Below are 26997 nucleotides of genomic sequence, written 5' to 3'. Positions count from 1 at the left end.
GCGACAACTTCTGCTGCTGAAATAGAGGAAATCCTAAAGGTCATGACTGAAACTTTGCCTGTCAAACTAAGTCCATTGGAGCTTCCTCTGACGAAGCTTTTTCATAAGGAAAAGGAGCCCACAAAAACAAAGGCACCTAGGCCAAAGAGGCAAAGGATTGTTACTGTGACAGAAGTGATTGAAGCAACACCACCAAGGGCTTCAGCTCCGAAGGTGCCGGCTATTGAAAGCACAACAGCTACTGAAGCTGTACCTTCGGAGGCCACAGATGCCGAAGCTACTAGAGCCGAAGATATCAATTTGGATAGTGTGGCTCTTAATATAGATAAAATTATGCTAGACATGGCCGCAGAAGAAGCTGCTGGAGCCACCAAAGAGGCTTCGGCCCCAGAGGCCGAGAAAAAGAAAGAAATTGCTGAAGAAACACTGGAAGATGAAATTTTCAATTTTCAAAACTTGGTTGGTCAAGAATTAACAAAAGCCGAAAAAGAAGAATTAAAAGAGTATGCCATTTCTTGCAGCTATCGGCCAGGGGCACTTCTCTTCGGAGGTGTTGATGATGAGAAGCTAGGCTGCATCCGAGATCAGACCGAAGCAAAGGTTATCGGTACTCTATCAAAGAGTATCAGTTTCCCGAAGCTTGAAGCCGATATTAGCCGCTACCGACGACAACACATCGTCGGTAGTTTGTTTTATTCCAATTTCAAGGTAAACAATCTCCCCCTAACTTTTTATTTTCATAAAAAATGTTTTCTAACGAAGGTTGTTCGTGTACAGAGTATGCTATTGAGCAAAGCTTTGAGGATGCAATAGGATTTAGAAGACAAAAAGCACGAGGTTATAATTGAAAACTTAGAAAACAAAATAAAAGATCAAACAACTGCTTTTGAGAAAAAAGAGTTCGAACTCCAAACAACTGAAGGTTTACTATCGGAAGCCGAAGCTAAAATAACAGAACTGAATACGAAGCTTCTCGGTTTCGAACAAGAAAAGCTGAAGCTTAATGAAAAACTTGAGGCTGAAATCGAGAATGGTTTAGTTTTGAAAAAATCATTGATAGACCTTTAGAACAAATGCTTGAAATTCAGCAATCAATGTGTTCAACGACTGAAGAAGGTGTTTTATTCATTCGGGGCCAGTAGTGCAAAATTTATTCCTTTGGCTGAAGATCTGCCAGGAGCCTTCGAACACATCGAAGGTTAGATTGATGACATCGATGATGTTATTGCTGGACACGGCGACTTTTGTGCCCTGGTAGCTTCTCGGGGTACCGCTGCTGCGTTCCTGAAATCTGGCTGTGAGCACGGAAAAATTATCGACAGACCCAATTTCAGCCTATCACCAGCAATTCTAGATGATATTCCTAACCTCGCCCGAAGCATTGCGAATAAATTTATAAAGGTGATATGGACAAAGGGTGGGCGAGAGAAAGCTGGTGACGAAGCCCGAGACCACCTTAAGCTGGTAACAATATTATACCTTATGATTACCTTTTCCTTTGACTTTTGAATTCAGCTTATAATACTTACATACAGGTTGACCAAGTCGAAGCGGAAGCTGCAGAATAAAAGGAAGAAGCTCCAGAGATGCTGTCGAAGCTTGAATAGTCTGTAAAAATAGCTCAAAAAACTCCTGTGATAACTTGTATAAAGTATGATGTAATTGAATTTCACTTTGTAATATAATCTTACTTTTCCGTCCATGTATGAAATGCTTTGGTGTGGATGAAATTAATATTTTTGAGCCATAGGCGAAAAACACCTTCCCTTCTTTACGTACACAGCGAAGCATAAAATTGCCTCTTTTTCTCTTTTTTCCGAAGCCTTCTCCTTCGAAGCCGAAGCAAGTTTGTATGTTATGCTGATGATGATCCTATGTATGTCTAAGTGAATGTTTATGAATGCAAATGTATGATGTAATGTATCGTGCAAATGAATGTTCGAAGACACATATGAAACCATAATAACAAATCTTTGCCGTTTATTTTTCGGCTTCACCGCTTATTTTTCGGTGTATCAGCGCTGACTTTTCGCTGTAAGCCTCCCTTAGGAGCTGCTTCGCCTTTTATTTCGGAGGAATCAGCGTTGACTTTTTGCTGTAAGCCTCCCTCAGGAGCTTCTTCGCCTTTTATTTCGGCGGAATCAGCGTTGACTTTTCGCTGTAAGCTCTGCATTCCCTTGGGAACGACTTTTGAGCAGAAAACTTACGCTGCGCTCCCTTAGGAACGGTTTTTTGTAGCTTCATCGTGCTCTGCATCCCCTTAGGGACGTCTTTCGAGCTTCTCCGTGTTTTTTTTCTTTTTCTCGTTGCACTCGATGGTGCATGCCCAGTTTTTACATTTACATCTTCGGGGGATACTGCTCTTGTAGAGCTGATATAAGAAAAAGAGAAATTACACGCTATGGCCCCATTAAAAACCTTTCTCCCCCTTTGGAAAGGAAAAGGGTGCCATAGGAAAAAAATAAAAAAGATTACATTAGGTTACACATAATACCGCCGAAGCTCATCCGCATTCCAAGATCTAGGAATGTCGCTGCCGTCCATATCCTTCAGCCTGTAGGAACCGGGTCTTGACGAAGATACTACCAGGAAAGGCCCTTCCCATTTCAACTGTAGCTTGCCTACTGTGTCTGGGTTGGCAACTCTCCGAAGTACCAAGTGTCCTAGCTTAATATTTTTTAACCGAACCTTTCTGTCACGCCATTTTATTGTTTCGGCTTGATATTTATTGATATTCTCTACATCCTGAAGCTTGATCCCTTCTATAGCATCTTTTGCCACAGAATAATCAACTTCGTCTTCTGCCGAAGCCATTGTTCTTATTGATCCCGCTTTAGCTTCTTCTGGGGTTATTGCTTCGTCACCAAACAACAATTTGAATGGTGTAAAACCTGTTGACCTTGATATTGTTGTGTTGTGGCTCCACACCACTTTGATTAATTCATCCTGCCACTTCCCCCTGGGCTGGTTGAAGATTAACTTCATTATTCCTGTAATTATAATTCCATTAGCTCTTTCGACAAGTCCATTTGACTCCGGATGCCAAACTAATGCAAAATGGATCTTCGTGCAAATTAGTTCACAAAACTCTCTGAAAGCTTCGGCATCAAACTGCGTTCCATTGTCCACAGTAATGGCCTTCGGCACTCCGAAGCGACACACAATATTTTGCCAAAAAAACTTTTGGACAGTGACTGAAGTTATTGTGGCTAAAGGCTTCACCTCAATCCATTTAGAAAAATATTCCACTGCCACTATAACATATCTTAAATTCCCTTGTGCTGGTGGAAGTGGGCCTAGCAAATCAAGGCCCCATCTTTGCAATGGCCAGGTGGGTTGTATTAATTGAGTTAGAGATGAAGGTTTGTTTTTGATCTCTTGCACATTTTTGACAACCTTCACATTTTGGACTAATTCTGCTGCATCTGAAGCTGCGTTCGGCCAATAGAATCCTTGACGAAAAACTTTACCCTACAAAGGCCTAGATCCGATGTGAGATCCACACAGGCCTGCATGTATTTCATTCATCAGCTCTATACCTTTAGTTCTAGATAAACATTTGAGTAATGGAGAACAGACTCCATGCTTGTATAACTCCCCTTCTATTATTACATATGGATGGGCTCTTGCCGCTATTCTCTTTTGATAAGCTTCGTCATCTGAAAGGAAATTGCCCTGGAGAAAAGACATGATCTCAGTTCTCCAATCTTCGCTATAAACAGGAGATATATTGAGCACTACTCTTTCAAGAAGGTCAACCGAAGGTGCTTTTATTGTTTCAAAGAAAACTTCCGAAGGTAATGGCAGCCCTTGTGCTGCTGACTTGGCTAGTAGATCAACGTGTTCATTTTCTCCTCTTGAAATATTCTTAACAGAAAACCCTTCGAAGGAGGCTTCAAGTCTTCGAACTATATCCAAATATTTTTCAAGCTTCGGATCTCTTGCTTTGCAGCTTTTGTCAACATGGCCAGAAATAACTTGGGAATCAGTTTTGAGGACCGCCCTTCTTATCCCCATTGCTTTCAACTTCCGAAGACCCAAAAGCAAAGCTTCGTATTCAGCAACATTATTTGTACAAATAAAATCAAGTTTCACTGCATATCATGTTCTGACTTTGGAAGGTGCAATTAAGACGGCAGCTGCACCTGCACCGAAGGTTCCCCAAGAACCATCGCAGAATATTGTCCAAGCTTCGGCATCTTTACTTGCTTCTTCTTCCTGAGCCCCTGGCGTCCAGTCAGCAAAGAAGTCTGCTAATGCCTGGGACTGAATCGAAGATCTATGCACATAATCAATGCAGAATTCATCGAGTTGCGCAACCCACTTGCCAATCCTTCTAGTGGCTTCTCTATTTCTCATATTATACTTCAAAGGCTGTGAAGAAGGAACAATTATATGGTATGCTTGAAAATAATGTCGAAGTTTCCTGGAAGCCATCAAAACAGCATACAGCACCTTCTCCAATTATGTATAGTTTTTCTTTGATAAACTAAGGACTTCGGAGACGAAGTATATTGGGGCTTGCTTTTTGGCTTGCCCTTCAAGCTTCTCTTGGACAAGTGCCGCACTTACCGCTGAGTGCGAAGCTGCCACATATAACAACAGAGGAGCCCCTGGCGCTGGTGGAGTTAATGTCGTTAGATCTATCAAATACTGCTTCAGCTTGTCGAAGGCTTTCTGCTGAACTGATCCCCATTGAAAAACTTCGGCTGACTTCAGCACTTCAAAAAATGGTAAATTTCTCTCTGCTGATCTACATATGAATCGATTCAAAGATGCAAGTCTTCCCGTCAGTCGTTGATCCCCCTTCTTTGTGCTTGGTGGTTCCATCCGAAGAATAGCTTCGATTTTATTTGGATTAGCCTTAATCTCTTTTGTTGAAACTAGGCAACCAAGGAAGTTCCCCTTCTTCACTCCGAAGAGACATTTTTCTGGATTCAGCTTCAGACCGGCTTGTCTAAAGTTAGCGAAGTTCTCCTGCAGATCAGCAATGTGATTTTCTTGCTTCGTGCTTTTTACTATGATATCATCAACATAAGTTAGCACATTTTTGCCTATCTAAGAATGAAGAACCTTCGCTGTCATTCTGCTGAAGCTTCCTCCAGCATTCTTGAGCCCCTCAGGCATCCGAAGATAACAATATGTTCCACTAGGGGTTATGAAGCTGGTTTTTGGCTCATCCTCTTTCTTCATCCAAATTTGATGATAGCCTGAATAATAATCTAGCAGACTCATAAGCTCTGACGAAGCTGCTGCGTCAACTAGGGAATCTATCCTTGGTAATGGAAACTCATCCTTCGGACAAGCCTTGTTGAGATCAGTAAAATCAATACACATCCTCCATTTGCTATTGGCCTTTTTTACCATAACAGTGTTGGCTAGCCTTTCTAGGTATTTCACTTCTCTGATGACTCCGGCGCTAAGGAGTCTTTTCACTTCATTCCGAGCACCTTCGGCCTTGTCATCAGACATCTTCCGAAGCCTCTGCTTTCTGGGTCTGAAGGATGGATCAACATTGAGTGAGTGTTCAATAACATCCCTGTTGACTCCGTAGAGATCATTAGCTGACCATGCAAAGACATCTTTGTTGTTGAACAGAAACCTTATCAGAGTTTTCTCCTATTCCTCAGACAATTGAGATCCCAATAGCACCTTCTGCTCTGCTATATTGTCACATAAGAGCATGGGCTTCGGCTGATCGGCCGAAGCAGCTTTCTCCCTTCTGTACTTGTATTGCTCACAAGCTTCAACTCCATCTATGTTATGGATTGCTTTTGAATCTGTCCAGTTTCCTTCGGCCTTTCTGGCAGCTTCCTAACTTCCATGAATAGCAATAGGCCCTTGATACAAAGGTATCTTCATGCAAAGATATGCTGGACGAAGAATTGCTTCAAAAGCATTGAGAGTACCACGACCAATGATTGCGTTGTAAGGGTACTCCATGTCAACAATATCAAACACAACTTGTTCGGTCCTTGTGTTGTTGATAAATCCGAAGGTTATTGGCATCGTGATCTTGCCAAGTGCTACAATCTGTCTTCCTCCGAAGCCACAAAGGGGATGTGTGGCGTCATGGATCTTATCTTCGGGCTCTTGCATCTGTCTGAAGGCCTTAGCAAATATGATGTCCGCTGCACTGCCTGTGTCAACCAAAACATTATGGACCAGAAATCCTTTGATAACACAAGAGATAACCATAGCATCATTGTGAGGGTAATCCTTGAGCTGAAGATCCTCTTGGGAGAAGGTAATCGGGATGTGAGACCATCTTGACTTGATGAAGGGTCCTTGCACCCCTACATGTTGTACCCTTCTCTGTGCTTCCTTCTTCTGCTTCTTGTTAGCCGGCTCTAAGCATGAACCGCCTATTATCGGGAGTACAAACTTCAGAGCCGAAGCAACTCCAGCTTTGATCGAAGCCATCAGCTCAGAAAGTGGAAGTGAGTTCACCGGAGGTGGGCGCCAATGTTGGGGACTCGTTCTCAAATGCTATGAATTAAGAACAAGGCAACATAAAATGTTAAATATTAATGCCCTTCGTCCGCTGAAGCATTATCTCCCCAAGGATTTAATGAGCTTCGGACGAAGGCCATGAGCAAAATACCACGAAGGTCACACCTTCGAGGTCAGACTTGTAAAACAATATGAAATAAAATATAAAAAAATGAAACATTATAGAGAGATATACTAAGAATAAATAACATTATTCACATATTTTATTATATCAATATACAAGTATTAAAACATAATATTTAGGCACATTTATACCTTCGCCTTGGAGGAAAATAATAATCCAAGCGTGACGTGTCAGTGATTACAAGATCGCGTGAACAGTGTCGGGATACTGTTCACCTATTTATAGGCACTGGATGCAACCTGCGCAAAATTACATTTATGTCCTTTACAATCGACTACAATAATGACACAAAACATCATGGGTCTTTAAGTCAGTTCATCTTTAAGTCGGTTCGACCCTTCATCTTGAGATTTGTCTTTGTGTCGAAGCTTTACAGATAATAGCTTCGGCGCTTGCTTCTAAGAAGACCTCTCGAAGGTGTTCTTTTTAGGATCTTCGGCTACGAAGCAAACCCCCAACAATACATTTACATTTATGATCACATGATTCTTTGCATTCATGTGAGCATACATTAGACATTCGTAGGCTCATCATCATTGCATAAAGCATAGACATTAACAGGAAGAATAAGAAATGCCTGTCCTTGATGAGAAAATGCTTCGTTGCATACGAAGATGCTTAGTCTTCAATGAGAAATGCTTTGATGCGAACAAAAAGAAGGGAAGGTGTTTTTCGCCTTCGGCTCAAAAGATTACAATTATTGGTTTCATTCACAACAATGCAATTCACACATGAGCAAAAGGTAAAATGGTATTACAAGGTATTAACAAATATGTACAATATTTTGTTCAATTGTTAATTACAATTCTTAGCCATATGATACAAAGAGTTCCTAAGTCTTTCTACAGATAAATACAAAAGGAGATTCTAGAGTCTTCGGTATTTTGGCACAAGCTTTGGCTTCGCGACTTTCGGCGCCATCATCCTGTAGACAAGACAAGGTATAAGGTAATCGGAAATTTAATAAGGAAAAATCAAGGTAAAAAGACAAAGGTAAAGTTTCATACTGAGTTAAGCAGTTTTCGTGCTTCATCCTCGGCCAATTCACGCATGCCCTTTGCCCAAATTTGGGTAATTAATATATTTCATATGCTTCAGGCATCAGTTGGAACGTCAACCAAGTTTGATGATGAAAGATTGAAATTTGGCTTGTTGATGGTCCTCGCGTGATTGCACCCGGCTTTCATAAATGCTATAGCTGTGCCGCGTGAAGCCACCAGAGCATAGAAATCTCTATGCCCGGTTATAACTTCATCAAGCGCTTCAACTTCATTTTCGATATGATCGAAGGCCCCTGGGATGTCTTCGGTAGAAGGGGTGATCTCTTCAAAAGTAGCTCCGACTAAATTAAATAATTCCTTCAACCGATTGATGCATCGAGCGGCAAAGATGGAGCATTTGTCCCGAAGATTCTCAACAATTTCACTTAGCTTTGCATTCCTTTCAGCATCGTCTTCGACCTTCGCTTTGAGCTCCTTCGTTTCATTGTTGTAGCGCTCTGACCTTTCCTTCAAGGCTGCTCGAGCTTCGCCTAGCTCTCCGTTCAGCTTATCATTCTGAGATCTTGCTTCTACGAGAGAGCCTTCGGCTGATTGCAGCAGGTTGTCTTTTTCTCTTAAAGAATCTTCAAGTTTTTTAATCTTATCTTCCAAGCCTTCAATAATAACTTTGTTTCTTCTATCTACAGTATCTTGTTGCATTTTCAAGGCCTTTCTTAATAACATACTCTGCAAAACAAGTTAAAATTAGAATACTCAAACCACTACAAAGGTAATATAAAATAGGAGAGTTTAGAGAAAAGCCTCACCTTGAAGTTGGAATAAAACAAGCTCCCGACTATATGTTGCTGTCTGTAACAGCTAATGTCAGACTCCAATTTCGGGAATCCAATGCTCTTGGATAAAGTGCCTACAATCTTCGCCCCGGCACCCTCGCGAATGCATCCTAATATTTCTTCATCGACCCCACCTAAGAGCATGGACCCTGGTAGCCGCAAGACATAGCAAACGTTTTTAGCTTTAATTTATCTTCTTCAGAAAGTTCTTGGCCACCCATGTGCCGAAGGTCAAAATATTTCCCTTCTGAAGGAGTATCATCAATTTTCTTCCCTTTCTCAGGCACTACGGCCATGCCTCCCTCCGCAACCACACCTGTTGTTGGGGACTTGTTCTCAAATGCTAAGAGTTAAGAACAAGTCAACATAAAAAGTGTTAAATATTAAAGTCCTTCATCCTTCGAAGCATTATCTCCCTTCGGATATAATGAATACCGGACGAAGGTTATGAAGGACAAACCTTTATAAGCACAATAAATGATGAAGAAGGATATTCATATACAAGATATGAAAAATGATATAAACACTTTAAACATTATTATCAACTTATTTTTATTTGCATTACTATATCAACAATAACAAATTATAAATGTACCTTCGGCTCGAAGGAAAGAAGGGGTACAAGCGTGACGTGAAAGTAAATGCCAAGTCCGCCTGAACAATACGGGAGCACTGTTCATCTATTTGTAGGTACGAGACACAGCCCATGTAAAATTACACCCATGCCCTTTACATTTGCTAATAACTCTATAGCAATCCATCGGGGTCTAAATAGCCTTTTCCCTTTTAAGTCGGTTTCTTTTCCTGTTATCACGCCGAAGCTCCCCTGCGCATAGCTTCGGCTCTGCGCCATCCTTCATATTCTTTGTGCATCTTCACGCTATGGTTTTGATTTAAGTCCGAAGGTACCTGTTTACACATTATACTCCAGAGACACTGTTAAATCATGTTTTTGAGGACCTTCGGAAGCTGAAGGCCCCCAACAGTAGCCCCTCGCAATATTAATTTGTTAGAGTGATAAATTCAGATTGTGACATGGACGAAGGCCTTAAGCCGAAGGTCCGAAAAAACACCTTCCCTTTGCTAGAATAGCAACAGTCATTGACAAGCGGGACCCTCCAGTTTTCAACGCACTAGGCGTATAAATAAGAGCTCACCACGGGTTCATTTGGCACGCTTTCTTGCCATCTGCTCTTGCTCACCCAACTTTTAGCTCTTGCGCACCAACACTTGCTTGGCTTTTTAAATTTTTAAGCTTCAGTTTCGAGAGCACTTTCTCAGCATTTTTGAAGATGTCTGAAGATAAGAAAGCTGTCGCTGAATCAAAGCTGAGCCTTTCTGAGGAGATGAATCTCGGCTTTCTTGAATCAATAGCAAAGACAAATACAGAGAAGATTACTAGGGAGATTTTAGAGGGTTTGTCTGAAGACACTGGTGACAGTGACAGCTATGATGTGGAAAGTGGTGGTGAAGATTCCGAAGATCGACCTTGGCGACCCAGCCATGCAGTTTTTGGAAAATCAAGCATTAAACAAAGTCATCTTGTCAATATGAGGGGTAGATATTTTTGGGATTTATATATTGTGAGGGCTGACGAAGGAGAGAAAACTTGTCCGACTCCCGAGGAGAATGAAGTCGTGATATTCCGAAGTTTCTTCAAGGCTAGACTTCGGTTTCCTTTGAGCAGTTTCGTGGTAGAAGTTTTGAAGATATTTGAAATCTGCCTCCATCAAATTACTCCCGAAGCAATCATAAGGATGGGAATCTTCGTATGGGCTGTGAAGAGCCAAGGTTTGGAGCCAAATGCAAAAAGTTTCTGCAGTATGCATGAGTTATTATATGAGACGAAACCATGGGGTAAAGAGCAATATCATAACAATTTTGGCTGTTATAGCTTCGGTGCCCGCTCTGGGTCAAGCTGTCCCGTGCCAACTTTTCTGAAGAGATGGCCTGGGGACTGGATGAAGGAATGGTTCTATGTGAAAAAAGACTTGAAGACGCGAGAAGATATTAAAGATATCATTATGCGCCCTATCTGGCAGCGCTTCGGCCTTCGGAAACCGAAGGTGGAAATTGACGAAGCAGCCGAAGAATGCCAGAGGGCCTTCGGCGTGGTTTGCTCTTTCATCGGGACAAGGGATTTGGTCCAGGAGCACATTGCCTTCAGAGTGTGGCCACTTGTAGAAAAGTGGGAAATGTCAAAGGAAACCATCAGCAAACCTGACGAAGGTGGACTAGTTAGGTTAAAATACACCTTCAAATATGGAGATAAGTTCGTCGAGCCAGATGATGATTGGCTGAAAAGTATTGAGGCCATAAGCGATGAACTGCTTGGATCATACTCGAAGGCAGAAGATACTGCACTGTCCGCAGCCTTCGGAGGCCGGAAGAAGAAAAGAGTCAACCGAGTATTTGATGCCATTGGGTTCGTCTATCCTGACTACCGTTACCCAACACGGGGTCAAAAAAGGAAAGATACGGCTTATGTGAAGGAAGTTGCTTCAGCCGCTCCTAGTGAGCCAGCGCCGAAGAGGAAAAAGATGAAGGTTCTTACGCACCGGCCACGCTATATTGAACTGGCCACAGTGCCTGAGTTTGTCGGTGAGACCTCTTCAGCCACCGAAGCCAAGGAGCCGGCTCCCCTGTCGAATATTGAAGAGCCGGCCAAAATGCCGGAGATGGAAAAAATAGAAGAACTGAGGGCTGAAGAGACAAAGACATCGGAAATTTTAAGTCCTTCAGCAAAAGTTGAGGTGCCAATGCCAATGCCGATGGCACAAAAAGACCTGACGACAATCCCCAAGAGAAAAGAATGGTTAACGTGCTAGATGTATTGGAAACGATAAAATCTTCAAGCTCTACTTCGAAGATAGCTGCCGAAGTTCCAAAGATACAAGCTGAGGCCGAAGCTGCCAAAAGTCAAACGGAAACTGAAACTGGGCTTTCAGAGCCTACCAAGAGGGAATTCTTGGAAATTGAAAAAGAAACGGAAAAATAATCTGCAGAAGAAACTTTATCTGAGAAAATCGCCACACCTATTCCCGAAGCATCTTATGAAGCTTCTGACTATGTATTACGTCATGCTTCGGGTAAAAATCTGAGCGAAAAAGAAAAAAGAGAAGCTCAATTCTATGCGCAAAAATTGAAATATCCAAAAGGGGCGCTAATATTCAACGGCAGCGGAGAGGAAGACTTCTTGTATTGTCTCCCTAACAGCAAGGAGAGTTCTGTCTGTCGGGAGATGAGCAAAAGCTTCGGATTCCCAACATTAGAAGACGGGCTCTCGGTGTTGTCAAAGAATGAGCTGGCCGACAGCTTAGCGTACAATAGTTTAAAGGTGAAAAATGAGATTTTTGTATTATTCCTTGAAACCAAAATTTTTCATTTGCTTAAACTTATTAACGCATTTTTTTGCAGGGCCTTATTCTTAGCAATGCCCTCAGGGCACAAAAAGATGCCGAAGACGAAGGGTGTACCATAGCCTTGAGCAACCTTCGTTCTGAAGTAATTGAACTAAGGAACGAAGGTCTCGAAAAAGATAAAATATTACATTCGTTGGTGAATAAAATAAAAGAAGACGAAGCTGCTTTCAAAGCTCAAGCTGAGGCTCAGAAGCGCGAAATTGAGGATCTTCGGAAGCAGCTAGCCAGAGCTAAAGAAGAATGCACAGTTGAAGAAACAAAACAAGAAATTAGTGAACAATGGGCAAATCATTTAGAAAAAAACGTTGAAGAGCTTCGTGCATCCAAGAAAAGGTGTTATGAAAAATCTATAGAATGTGTTAAGAAAATAAGAACCAGCTTCGCCAGCGTTGGCGCGTTCTCAAGTGAAGAAAATTTCATGAGGGGCGACCCCGAAGGCCCAATTGGATGGATCAGCCACGAAGCTGAAGCTTTTGAAGAAGTTTTGAATAGCCGCGGAGACATATGTGCCTTCTCGGGTGCTAGGGGGATTGCCACTATTTTGGAGAAAAAAGGCTGCGATCACGTGAAATCCTTAGCACAGACCGAAACTGATTTATCTTCTGAGGACATAAAAGACCCTTCGGCCGAGGCAAGTTTGGTTGGTGGAAAATTTTTCACCGACATCTGGGAAAATGGTGGCCGGGAGATGGCTCAAGAAATTATACGGAGAAGCGAGAAAGGTATTCATGACGCTAGAAAAGTAGCAGAGGCCGCTGAGAAAAGTGCGGATCTCGAAGGGCGAATAGGTATTAACTACTAGTTTTTGGCTTTTTGTTGTAACCTTTTGATTTCGAGCTTGTTTACAATTTGTAACATAGCCACACCTTCTCCTCCCTCAGAGCCCGCCGAGCCATTAGCGGACCCCAACGTAAAGGGGGATGACGAGATTAGAAAAATGGCCGAAGCTATCATGGACAGAGTTGTTGATCAACTACTAAACGAAGCTGCAGAAGTAGTTCTAAGGGAAGATTAGATGTTATTTTAAAAACATTTGGAATGTAATATTTGTTGATCAATATGTGTAATATTTTTTAACTTTGAATGTAATATATAAGCTATTTATGGTTCAATTCTTTACGATGCATGAAACTTTACATACTTACCGTTTTTGAGCCTTCGGCGAAAAAACACCTTCCCTTCTTTTCATGCTTCGTAAATAATATCCATATTTCATAAAAACATCCAATCTTCGTAAAATCAGTAACCAATAGATCTTTTCATTTCAGAGTTTGACGAAGGTATGCTTCTTCAATAATTATTTTTTGTGCCTTGGCACTATTTCTTCGAAACAATCTCCGAATATCAACATTGAAACCCCCTTCTTGCGTCATTGATGCAATATGATGTATGATGTTATGCTATGCAAATGATGTGATGATGTGATGTTATGCAAAATGATATTTGCCAAAGATCGACGTTTATTTTTCACTGCAAGCCTCCCTTAGGAGCTTCTTCGCCTTTTACTTCAGCGGAATCAACGTTTATTTTTCGCTGTAAGCCTCCCTTAGGAGCTTCTTTGCCTTTTACTTTCAGCGGAATCAGCGTTTATTTTTCGTTGTAAGCCTCCCTTAGGAGCTCCTTTGCCTTTCACTTTCAGCGGAATCAGCGTTTATTTTTCGCTGTAAGCTCTGCATTCCCTTTGGAATGACTTTTGAGCAGAAAACTTACGCTGCGTTCCCTTAGGAACGACTTTTTGTTATTTCGGAGACTCTCCTTGTAACCATAAATTCTTATGCTTCGGCAACTCCGTCATTCTGTGGAGAAGGTATATTTTTACTGTGGCAAAAACGAAGCTATTACAAGAAATTGAAAACGACAAAAAGCACTTAGGCTTTCAATAATTGTTCCTTATTAAAAATAAAATGATACTGAATGCAAAAACAGCTACCGAGGTAGGATATTTGTTAGTAAATATGCTTTGATTCTGGCACAGTACTATTGACTGTGCGAGCTTCAGACTCTTCTCTGATGTCCCGTTGGGGGTGGGTATGCTGACTCCCTTCTGGCTGCTGGCCTCGTTGCATTGGTGGTGGAGGTGGAGGCTGTTGCCAAGATGCCTGAGGTTGGCTTGCCGAAGCAACAAAAACTGCAGGGTGGTTGCCTACATACTCTGGAATGTAAGGCGAATGGTACGAAACAGTATGCATGACTTGCTTCGGCTGGCTCTGTTGGGCTGCAGCTTCTGCTATCTCCTTTTGTTTCTAGATGGTAACATGACACATCCTGGTGGTATGGCCCTTGTCCTCACCACAGAATAGGCAATAAATTTTCCTGGGCTGATCCCCAAACCTTCCTCCGAAGCCCCTGGCACCTCTGCCCCTTGGAGATGGGGGCCGAGGATAGATCTGCTGCTGCCCCGAAGCCTGGGAGGAATATTGCGGCCTCTGCTGCTGGATTCCCTTGTCATCATTCTGAGTGGAATGAATCGATCTGACATGTCTAGGATGAATTCTCCCTCTGAAGCCCCTAGCTATTTCGGAGAACCTGTAAGCTTCCTCCCTTCTCTGTCGGAAGTCATTGTCAGCGCGGATGTATTCATCCATCTTTTGAAGCAATTTCTCCAGAGTCTAAGGGGGTTTCCTGGCAAAGTATTGGGCTGAAGGTCCCGGCCGAAGCCCCTTAATCATGGCCTCAATGACAATTTCATTGGGCACTGTTGGCGCTTGTGCCCTCGGGCGTAAGAACCTTCGGACATACGCCTGAAGATATTCTTCATGATCTTGGGTGCACTGGAATAAAGCTTGAGCGGTGACCGGCTTCGTTTGAAATCCTTGGAAACTGGTGATCAGCATATCCTTCAGCTTCTGCCATGATGTGATTGTTCCTGGCCCAAGAGAGGAGTACCAGGTTTGTGCAACATTCTTGACAGCCATGACGAAAGACTTTGCCATGACTGTAGTATAGCCACCATAGGAAGATATCATTGCTTCGTAGCTCATCAGAAACTGCTTCGGATCTGAGTGTCCGTCGTACATGGGGAGTTGAGGTGGCTTGTAAGACGGAGGCCAAGGTGTAGCCTGCAGTTCTGCTGACAGAGGAGAAGCATCATCAAAAGCAAAATTTCCATGATGGAAATCCTCATACCAGTCATCCTCGTTGAAAAAGCCCTCTTGATGAAGCTCTCTGTGCTGAGGCCTTCGGTTCTACTCATCTTGAGCAAGATGGCGAACTTCTTCAGAGGCTTCGTCTATCTGCCTTTGCAGGTCAGCTAGCCTAGTCACCTTTTCCTTCTTCCTTTGCACCTGCTGATGAAGCATCTCCATATTTCTGATTTCTTGATCCAAGTCGTTCTCTTGAGACGTTGGACTGGTAGCCTTCCTCTTCTGGCTTCGGGCCTCCCGAAGAGAGAGGCTCTCCTGGTTGGGGTCCAGCGGCTGCAGAGCGGCAGCCCCTGTTGCTGAAGCTTTCTTTGGTGGCATGACGAAGGTCTATGCTTGTCGAAGGTGTTCGAAACTCAAAAAGTGGAAGTGAGTTCACCGGAGGTGGGCGCCAATGTTGGGGACTTGTTCTCAAATGCTAAGAGTTAAGAACAAGGCAACATAAAAAGTGTTAAATATTAAAGTCCTTCGTCCTTCGAAGCATTATCTCCCTTCGTATATAATGAATTTCGGACGAAGGTTATGAAGGACAAACCTTTATAAGCACAATAAATGATGAAGAAGGATATTCATATACAAGATATGAAAAATGATATAAACACTTTAAACATTATTATCAACTTATTTTTATTTGTGTTACTATATCAACAATAACAAATTGTAAATGTACCTTCGGCTCGAAGGAAAGCAGGGGTACAAGTGTGACGCGAAAGTAAATGGCAAGTCCGCCTGAACAGTACGGGAGCACTGTTCATCTATTTATAGGTACGGGACACAGCCCATGTAAAATTACACCCATGCCCTTTACATTTGCTAATAACTCTATAGCAATCCATCGGGGTCTAAATAGCCTTTTCCCTTTTAAGTCGGTTTCTTTTCGTGCTATCACGCCGAAGCTCCCCTGCGCGTAGCTTCGGCTCTGCGCCATCCTTCATATTCTTTGTGCATCTTCACGCTGTGGTTTTGATTTAAGTCCGAAGGTACGTGTTTACACATTATACTCCAGAGACATTGTTAAATCATGTTTTTGAGGACCTTCGGAAGCCGAAGGCCCCCAACACCTGTCTTCTCCGCAACCACATCTGATATAAGCTTGTCAATTTCTGACTTTGTGGCTGTGAGTTCTTCAGTTTTAGCTTCGCCAGCATCTTCAGTATCTGCAGGAATTGCTGCTTTCACATCCGAAGCTGAAGGCGGTGTTTGCTCAATAGCTTGCATTATGTTCACGATCCGTCGTTTCTTTTGCCCCCAACCTTCTCCTCCGCAGCCGAAGGCACCTTCATCTTCTGTAAAAGGTTGGTCAGTTCTGATCTCAGAGGACTTATCAGCTTGAATGGTGGGGATTCAGTCATTACCTTCAGAATTTCTGCCACCTCGACAGTAGTGGGCGACGAAGGGCTCAAGGTCTCCTTTGGCATTTCATCTACCTCCTGTTCGGCAGAAGGCATCTCATCAAATTTTCTTTTCATAGGGGCTTGCGCTTTCGGCTTCGGTACCACTTTTATCTTCTTCAAAGCCTTTTGGTCTGCTTTCACGGACTGGGCAGCTTCTCTACACAGAATGCTGACAACTCTCTTTCTCTTTGCTCCCTCAGCCCCTTTGTCAAGTCTCTCATAATCTGGATATTCAAAGTTCAGTGCATCCATTACTCGATTTAGCCTTCGTTTCGGTCGGGTGCTGAAGGCAGCAGTCATTAGTTGATCCTCTTTCTTCGTGTAATTGCCTAGAATCTTGTTGCACATAGTTTCGATCATCTCTAGCCATTCAGTGTGTGGTTTCTTGAATTTCTTCTCAAATTTAAAACGATAGGGGAGCCGAACAAGCTCATATTTCTTTTCCCCTTCTTTCTTCTTCGGCATCCCCCAGCCGCTAGAGGTTGGAGAAGTCTTGTTTGCCAAGTACTCTTGTACTAAATCCCTGGTGCTGATTTCGGCAGCCACCACTCTGAATTCAACCTCGGCCAGCTAGCACGAGGAGCCAAGTTGCATATGGCACAACGACCTTGTCATTCCGAAGCTTAATCACATAAGACTCATAACCATGGTCATCATTTTCTCCCTTTTCTTCTCGTCAGCCATCACGTAGAACCACTCATTTGTCCACCCCGGTTGACCACTTGGTGCGGTAGCCGATTATCGGGGCTCTAGCGTCCGTTCGGTATGCGAAGTTATAAGATCCAAAGTTTTTGTGAAGGCCATTCGCCCTAGCCTTCGTCTAATAGTGCAACTCGTGCACTCGGCAGAAACCTTCGGTATTGGCACTCATGCCTTGGCTTCAGAGAGCCCATATGTAAACAATTAGCCTAACAATGGCATTTGGCGTTAGCTGATTAATGTATATTTCAAACTTCTTCAAAACCTCTCCTATTATATCGTATAGAGGGAACCGAAGCCCTACTCTAAATAAGTTGTTAAAGACAACAACTTAATCCTCCTTCGGCTCCGAAATCACCTCCTCGCCAGCAAAACCAATAAGTTTACTCTCAGCTTCTCCAAAATAGCCCAACTTCTTCATCATAACCAGGTCCTCCGCTGACACGGTAGACTTTCCAAATACACTATGGCTCGATTTCGATGGACTCAAGATACTGTTGTCTTCTTCAAACTCATCATCACTCCCATCCTCAGCTACAGTTTGCTCAGCTTTGGCAAGGTCACCTTCGGCAACGGCCTCTTTTGGCACTACTAAACCTGATCGCCTCATCATTTCTGATATTGGCGTCGTCTCTGTCATTTCAGCATCATCTCCCTCACGGGACACCCTAGCAGTGGATCTCACTCGAGCCATTTCAAGTATCGTGGTGCCTTAAAACAAAGCTGACTTCGAATGACGAAGAGTGTCTGGAAAGAGCAAACCAGAAAGCTTCGGCTTTGGTTAAAAATTTTAACAGCACAACACTGCAATGGCAATGAATGTTGTGGTAACTCCCCACTAACATGTATGCTTATATAGTGTTGCAGGGGAAGAAGGCGAACCGCCAGGCCACCTACACTTGCTGAGAAGTGGATCGCTCGACGCTCGGAATATTTTAATCATTTTTCGATAACGAGCTCAGGGAAGGTGTTTTTCGGACCGTCGGCATTTCGAAGCCTTTGTGCTTTTCGCGGATCAAGCTTGTTACGAAAAGAATGATCTAGCACCACGAAGGGGCTACTGTTTGGGGTCTTCTACTCTACCGAAGGTCCTCAAGACGAAGATCCTGCGTAGAAGTAACAATGTGGAATGCTGAAGCTCGGTAGCTTCGGTCCAGACCAAGCAAAGAAGGAAAAAGGACTAGTTAGACCTTCTTTGTTTAAATTTCTTGTAAACAAATGTTCGGGGACATGGATGTAATTTTACCCGGGCTGCGTCCCGTGCCTATAAATAGATGAACAGTACCCCCGTACTGTTCACGCAGGATTGTATTTACTCCCCCACATCCTCGCCTTTGAGCAAGCCGAAGGTATCAATGTAATATTAACATTGTTAATATTTATATGTGTTTTATATAGAATGAAATAATAAATGAATTATTAAGATAAGATTATCATATTTATTTCTTTGCCTTCTTACCCTTCTATTGATATGACGAAGGTGTGTCCTTCTTGACCTTTGTCTGAGAAACATTATACCCGTATGGAGATAATGCTTCGAGGGATGAAGGTCCTTAACGATTAACAATTGTGTTGCCTTGTTCTTGACTCACAACATTTGAGAACAAGTGAACAACACAACCAAAGAATTCTTTATAATAATTCGCAAATCTAAATCCGCTAATTGTTCTCTAATAGCGCCTGCTCCTGTTGCAATTTCCCGATTTCGGAATGTTGCAAAGCCTGGTGTAGAAAAAAAGGAGAAATATTGTGGTTACATGATGAAATTTCATCTTCGAATAAACCTCGTAATCGTAAGAAAGTAGGTTTTTTAGTTCTAGGCCTAGCAAAAGAGAAATCACCATATACTAGGCCCTCCAATTTCTTAAGGAGTTTATCTAAAAGATTCGCAATGTAACTAAGAAGACCTTTCAAATACCACACATGAGTAACTGGACATGCTAGTTTGATGTATCCCATTTGATATCTTCGTATCTGAGAATCAACAAATTCTACCCCGCATTTTTGGCAAAATATTTCGTCTTCATTTTCAGCTATGCTCGCTCGAGAGTTTCCACAAGCACATATTCCGCTTTTTATGGGTCCAAAGATTCTTTCGCAAAACAATCCATCTTTTTCTGGTTTATCAGTTTTATAATGAAAAGTGGAGGGCCTTGTAACTTCGCCAATGACTTCCCCATTAGGTAGGACTTTTTTAGCCCAAGCCTTTATTTGTTGAGGGGAAATGAGTCCAATTTGAAGTTGTCTATGTTTATATTGGTCAATCATAAAATAGAAATAAGAAAAAAAATTATATTTATTCCGATCGAACATCCTCCCTATTAACCTCGAAGTTCTTCTTAGATACAAGGAAATGGTTCATTTCTAGAGCCAAAGATCGTAGTTCTCGAACGAGCACTCGAAAAGATTCTGGCAGATCCTCGTGATTAGGCACTCTTTTGCCCCATATCGTAGCATTAAGTATTTCTTGGCGAGCTATAAGATGACGAGATTTATAAGTAAGTATCTCTTGTAAAATATGAGCAACACCAAATCCTTCTAAAGCCCAAACTTCCATTTCTCCTATTCGTTGTCCCCCTTGCTTGGCTCTTCCTCTAATGGGTTGTTGGGTAACAAGTGAGTAGGGCCTAGTAGAACGTCCATGAATTTTCTCATCAACTTGATGAATTATTTTTCTCACCAATTGTTGATAAAACTCCAAAATAGCCTTTTCTTTTGACTCAATCCTCTTCTTCTTCTTAGCATTCGGGAAAGACAACAAAATTTCGGGGTAGGAAACATTATCTAAAATTTCTCTTAGATTCGAACCCATAGCTGATGATTGAAGTAAAATAGATATCTTTTGTTTTCTACTCACGTGAGCAAATATCCTTTCTTTTTTATCAATTGCTAATTCCAACCTTGCTCCCCAATTCGATATTATAGTCCCGGTATATATAGAAATTCCCTTATGGTCTAATTCCGAGCGGTAGTAAATACCAAGACTTAGCAATATTTGATTGATCACAATTCGATATATTCCATTTATTATAAAGGTTCCTAAGGAATTCATTATAGAAATGTTTTCAATAGAAATGGTTTTCTTTTGCACATCGAAACCAAAAATTAATCTCGCCGATACATATCATTCGGAATAATAGGTGAGGGATTCATACACATCATTCCTTTATTTTATCGAGGGTTCTAGCAATTGATATGCTTTCGCAAATAATTGAAATGCAATTTCGTGACCTGGATCTTTAATTATGGGAAACTTCTCAAGTTGTTCCGCCAAGCCTTGATTAATGAATCTATAAAATCCCTCGAATTGGATCCGACTAAATCCGAGTATTGTGGACATTCCCTCATTTCCATTCTAGAGCATTTGAATCTTAAGTTTCCTATTTATAGAAGAAAAATTATATTATCAGCTCACTCTTTATTAATCCCTACGGATAAATCTAGCAATCATGGAATCCATATTCTGTTTACTGAATCACATGAAATTCTATGGAACTCCACATACATATTTCATATATGTATTTCATACATACGAATAGAGACGATTTCGACGAAAGTTCGAATTTAGTAGGAGTTGAAATGGAATAAAAATGAATTGATAAAATAGTCCTAGAAAAAAATTCTGCCACTTAAACTTTATGATATTCTAAAAAGATTGGATAGCAAAGATTTCTCGTTTTATCTCCTTTTTATGAAAGGGATAAAGCCATAAGAATTTATAAGCACTAGAAAGTTTGACTTTAGTTTGATTTAGAATATCACGCTTAGTTTCTTTTTCAAAAAGAATTTGAAGGGTCTTTTTTGTTTCGTAGTAGTAGAATTGCTAGAAAATAAAGGATTTCCTTGTAGAATCCTAAAATAAAGATAAAGTACTTTATTTTTAAGTACTTGCCAATATAGTTATCCACCTATCTACATATCCTTTCTTTTATCGTAATTGCACTTAGGTAGGCCAAGAAGGCCTGGCTATAATCTATATCAAAGCAAATTCCCTCTTTTTTTATTCAAGATATTTAATACAATGAAAAATTAAGGCACGATTCCCCATAGGAATATGTACATAAGGGGGGTCTATAGATAATAATGTTGTTCGGACCTGGAGTTTCCCTATATATAGATTAAGGAAACATTTATTCTTATTCTATTTTATTATGCCATTCAAAATAATGGGGATACCGATTTAAGAGTCGTTCACTACTGCAATTCAAAAAATAATACTAATACTATTATATTTATTATATTATAGTTTTATTATATTATAGTTAATTATATTATTATATTAAGTTAATGGTTCTAATTGGTTCTGAATTTTGCAGCCTGCGACTGGAAATCCACATTTTCTTCTTTTCTTCTTTGTCACCTTAATAGAATAGAAAGAAGCAGGAAGTTTTCTAGTGTTAGCAATGTGTGTTTTAAGATAGAATCCATTGAGGAGAATAAGCGAAACTGGATCCAAAAAAGCAGAAATCTATTTTTTGAAAAAGATTCTAAAAAAGTAAGTAGAATTACATTCAAGATAAAAGAAAAAAAGGTTTTAGTAATTAGTAAAAAAATGTGAATGAATACTTTCTCTTTTCTCGATTTTAGATCGGATTTTTTGGTGGCATGGCCAAGTGGTAAGGCAGGGGACTGCAAATCCGTTACCCCCAGTTCAAATCTGGGTTCCGCCTGATCAATAAAATGCTTAGGATTATAGTACTGATCAAACTCGACAAATTCGTACCGCCCTAAGTTGGGACACGAGAGTAACTAGGTTTGGCGATATTGGATTTTGAGAATCCATACCAGAGTTCTACCCTCATACCAGAGGTAGCGTTTCCTTATTCTTTTATTAATTTAAACTGATTCGATTCGGGAATTTAAAACTACGAGACTAAGATGTCAGAAATCTTCGTATCCAAAGGTCCCTAAGGGGCATTCTTTTTTTAATCTAAGATTGAAGAAGGGACTTTGCAAAGAAATAGAAAAGACTTCCTAATTACATACATTTTATTTATCGTACATCTTACTACATACACTTTATCATACATGTTACTGCATATAATTCGTACATCTTATGCTACCTACATACACTAAAGAAAAGGCTACTGATTCTGTTGAGAATTAGATTGAATATGCTAATCAAAAATCAAATTTTGGATTGTGGATAAGACCAAATTAGTGAATTTGGGGGGTTCTTTTGTGCAGAAAAAGAAAGAGCAGTACAATCTTTCAAACTTGCATTTGAAATGTGAAATATTTATACAAAGGGGGAGGGATCAAGATAATGCAGCAGGGTTGGTTATCTAATTGGCTAGTTAAACATGACGTGGTTCATTGGTCTTTGGGCTTCGATCATCAAGGAGTAGAGACTTTACAAATAAAAGCGGGGGATTGGGATTCCATTGCTATCATTTTATATGTATATGGTTACAATTATTTACGTTCCCAATGTGCTTATGACGTAGCACCCGGTGGATCTTTAGCTAGCGTGTATCATCTTACGAGAATACAATACGGTATAGATAATCCAGAAGAGGTATGCATAAAAGTCTTTTCCCAAAAGGATAATCCTAGAATCTAGTCTGTCTTCTGGGTTTGGAGAAGTGCTGATTTTCAAGAACGTGAATCTTATGATATGGTGGGAATTTCTTATGATAATCATCCACGTCTTAAACGTATCTTAATGCCTGAAAGTTGGATAGGCTGGCCCTTACGTAAGGACTATATAACCCCCAATTTCTATGAAATACAAGATGCTCATTGAGTGATAATAAATTCATGTTCACTTATACAACACAATTTCATATTTTATTTAAGTCAAGGAATATTTTTACGTTATGTTCCTAGACGAAACAAAATGCTTAGAATATAATAATATTATTAATTCCTATTATACAAAAGGTCTAGATAGACTGAACAAAAAGGGCTTCATTTCTATTTTCCAATTTGGAAAATCACATATTTGTTTCCTTCGTATGAACAGAAAAATACAATGACGCAAAGAAGTTCCTACCACGAACTTTGTACTGCGCATATTACTTAGAACAATTGGGAAAGTAGGATACGAATAAAAAAATATATTCTTCGGAATTGCCGTATACAAAATTAATAAGAAATGCAAAATGAAGAAAAGGGCACCTAATCTCACCTCTTTCTATACCATAAAGATCTAGAGATTTAAACCCTTTTTTAAAAGAAAAAGAAGTGTTTAGAGATTTATCCACTTACTCTAGACATTTATCTACTTACTCTAGAGTAAGTAGATTTTTAATAAATATTTACCCCAATCCATCTCAAAATATTTGTATCAATATCTATTCAATAGATCCTTTTTTATGTGCCAGGAACCAGATTTGAACTGGTTACACGAGGATTTTCAGTCCTCTGCTCTACCAACTGGGCTATCCTGACCCTTTCTTGTGCATCATCTTAGTAAAGTATTTGCATCTATGTCAATTAAAGGGACTAAAAAATCAATAAAGCATTCCATTCAAAATTAGGAAATGGGGAGGGGTAGTCCTATGCATTGTGGATGGCTTACTAAATAATACTTAAAAAACTAATTAATAATCAAGACTCCTTGTCGATACTCTACTCTAATAAATAAAAAATAAATCATCTATTTAATAAATAGCATAAGATTCATCGAGTTCTTGTCGCACTCCTTTGTGAAAGAGTAGAATGAGAAAGCTAGTGAATCTTAAACCCATTGATAAAAGAAAAAAAGGATAACAACTATGGTTAGGGAATAAAAGAGGGTTTGGGGATAGAGGGACTTGAACCCTCACGACTTATAAAGTCGACAGATTTTCCTTTTACTAGAAATTTCATTGTTGTCAGTATTGACATGTAGAATGGGACTCTCTCTTTATCCTCGTCCGATTAATCCACATTTAAAAATTAAAAGATATAGAAAACAATGAATTGAAGGATTTGATTACTCAATATTTGATTGGAATAGATTCACAATAATTCTAAAAAAATTATGATTTTTCTATTTCATAATCATTCCTAATTTCATTCTAAAAATAAAATAAAGAACCTATATTATAATATGGGTTCTGTGATTAATCGTTATTACTTTGATTCGTTAGAACAGCTTCCATTGAGTCTCTGCACTTATCCTTTTCCTTTGTTTCTAGTTTGAGAACCACTTATTTTCCAAAACAGGGATTTTGCTCAGGATTGACCATTTTTCATTCCAGGGTTTCTCTGAATTTGGAAGTTACCACTTAGCAGGTTTCCAAAGCAAGGCTCAATACAATCAAGTCTATAGCGTCTATCGATTTTGCCATATCCCCATTTACTTTTCTTTGAATCTAGGATTCCTTGTATAATTTAATCCATCTCTTAGTTTTTTAATCATTGAATTCATTATTCGACGTAGTCTAGCAACTCATCTCTATTTGAGACACCTCGCTCGCTTATTGCAATTCAGAATTGCATTGATTTTATCGTTGATATATTTGCAATTCAATCGGAATGAATATATCCAAAAGTTTCTCTCTCTCTCTCTCGCCTCCCTCCTTCCTTTTTAGAGTATTCCAAATCATACTATAATGATTCATATTCATTATTTTTTTTCTAAACTAAATTAGAAATTTCATTTGCTATGATTCTATCTTTTCCTTAGTGAACAATTTATCCTTAAATTATTAACAAATAAAAAACAAAATATCTCAAAAATGTATATAATGAACAAATGTCTCTTGGCATTTTCTCTTTATTATATTATTCATATATATTCTTCTTTTCCTTCTTTTCTATGTATTAGATTATTCCTCCAAGCCATATCAAGTTGAAAATATCTGAAATCAAATTCAATATAGAATTTGGAATAGTTTCTATTAAAAAATCCATTTGCGAATTAGAGAAATAAAAAAAGTTCAATAAATTCTATAATCCTATTTAAGAATATCATTGTTGTAACTTGCTCTCCCGAGCAAGATGATTCAACGGGGGGAGTGAAAAGGATGCAAACAAGGTTTAACTCGAGATGGCAAATAGCTCTGTCAATCCAGCCTCTCAAGGGCACTATACGGGGGTATTTATAGGTGCCCGAGTGCCCAACGTCTCCATGTAAGGACGCTTGTGCCCTTACGGACCTGGATTATCCCTAGAATATTCCCACAAGGGAGGGTTACAGATTGTCATTACAGAAAAGCTATTACAAATTGGGCCCGTAACACGCTTCTCAATGAGGGGCCTGTTACGATGGGCCGAATCCCACGTGGGCCTCAAGATCTGGCGACAACATGGGGTGGGAATATTTCGTTGTAGGCCTTCGTCGTAAGCCTTCTCCTTGCGGTGAGGAGGACGGAGGGTGGACCACGCCGTCATCATGCTTCCATTGGTGCGGCGAGGTGACGAAGGCCTGGAGCGAAGGGTAGCGTCTTCGCCTTCGCCCCAACATTTGCTCTCCGAGGGACCAGTTCGACTGAGTCATCTGGTGTCGAAGACGTCGCTAGATGGTGGAGACACTGCCCTCGCTCGAAGTGGTTCCGCGGGGGTTTTTGATGTGACCGTTGACGGACGTGTACTGTTGGACTGCGGGCTTCCCGAAGCGTCGCGTCTTGTGTATAAAAAGGGGGGAGGCAGCGCGGCTCAGGCTTTCTTGCCTTTCTGCGCGTCGCGAAACCGTAGCATTTTGAAACCGTTCGCCCGCTCGCCTGCCCTCCTTGCTCTTGTTCATCGGAGATCTGGCCCATGTCAAGCAGACCGCGCGCCATGCTGTCTTCTTCTTCATCCGCTGCGAATATGCTGCCGGGCAAATCGTCGTCTGAGGAAACCATGAGCGATCTGGCGGCGGAGCTGCACCCAAGCCATATGGTGGAGTTCGGCGTTTCGTGGATCTCCTCTGTTCGCGTGCATGACATGCAGCAGCTAGGGTATTTTGGGAACAGAGTTGGACGAGTTTCAGGGGCAGAGGAGATTCCGAAGCTGGAGGGTGAGATTGTTGTGTTCGAGGCATTTTTTACTGCGGGCCTTCGGTTACCCGTGCATCGTTTTGTGGCGGAGGTGTTGCAGAGGTTAGAGGTGCAGATTCATCAATTGACACCTAATGTCGTGGTAGCCCTGATGAAGTATGTCTGGGCATTGACTTCGTATGGCGGTCAGCCCTCCGTAGAGGTCTTCGCCAAAAATTATTGTTTGCACTGACAGAAGAGGAGAGTTGGAAACAAGTTTGCACAGTTTGGGTCATGCACCTTTACACTGAGGACTGGCAAGACTTCGGCGGAGGATGTGGAGCTGGTTCCTTGTGGCCGTAACAAGTGGGGCAATTGGTATGATTATTGGTTTTATGTGGTGGGAGGCGAAGTCGAAGACCTCCCGGGACTCCCGACGGTCGTGATGTGCTCGCACTGCTATGTGGCGTTCCCGCCGTTTGACGTGGTGGAGGATGATAGTGACGAAGGGGCCCTTCGTTGCGCTGCCTGCATGAGTAGCGGGCGCGATTTAGTTGAGGAATTCATCGGCTACACAGTATGGCCCTTGGTGCATGGCTGGGCGTTGGGCGAAGTATGTCCTCGCCAGATGCCCTCCTTGGGCGAGCAGCTAGTGCGATGTCCTGCCTTCGCGTTGGATCTGCGTGGCTCGGATGCCACCGCAGTCGTGCGTGATGCAGAAGATGGGGCTATGCGTATTGTGGGGCGTTATGTGGCGAGGACGGAGGCCCTGCGGAGTTGGGATATCCGTGGATCCAACGTTCGCCTGAATAGGGTCTTCGAGCTGAATCGCCTGCCATACGGTGGCTATCACGGGGATGATGCTGCCACGGCCGTTGACCGCCGCAGGAAGAGACCGGTGGCCGTGACTGAGGAAGGCCCGTCGCAGGAGGCTGCCTCAGCCTCTAAGAAGAGAAAAATAGGTACTGCAATGGGGGACTAGG

The 26997-nt window shown here is 41.3% G+C and overlaps 1 non-coding gene across 1 annotated transcript; it reads right to left on the bottom strand.

Annotated features, from left to right (window-relative positions):
* Positions 1-23446: 23446 nt before the first annotated feature.
* On the bottom strand, positions 23447-23519 carry TRNAF-GAA (transfer RNA phenylalanine (anticodon GAA)). Its single transcript has one exon. It is a non-coding gene; the product is annotated as a tRNA-Phe (tRNA).
* Between the last annotated feature and the right edge of the window lie 3478 nt (positions 23520-26997).

Source organism: Zea mays, chromosome 1 (assembly GCF_902167145.1).
Source record: "Zea mays cultivar B73 chromosome 1, Zm-B73-REFERENCE-NAM-5.0, whole genome shotgun sequence".
Lineage (NCBI taxonomy): Eukaryota > Viridiplantae > Streptophyta > Magnoliopsida > Poales > Poaceae > Zea > Zea mays.
The sequence above is the reverse complement of the archived record's forward strand: the minus strand, read 5'-3'. Positions and strand labels throughout refer to the sequence as shown.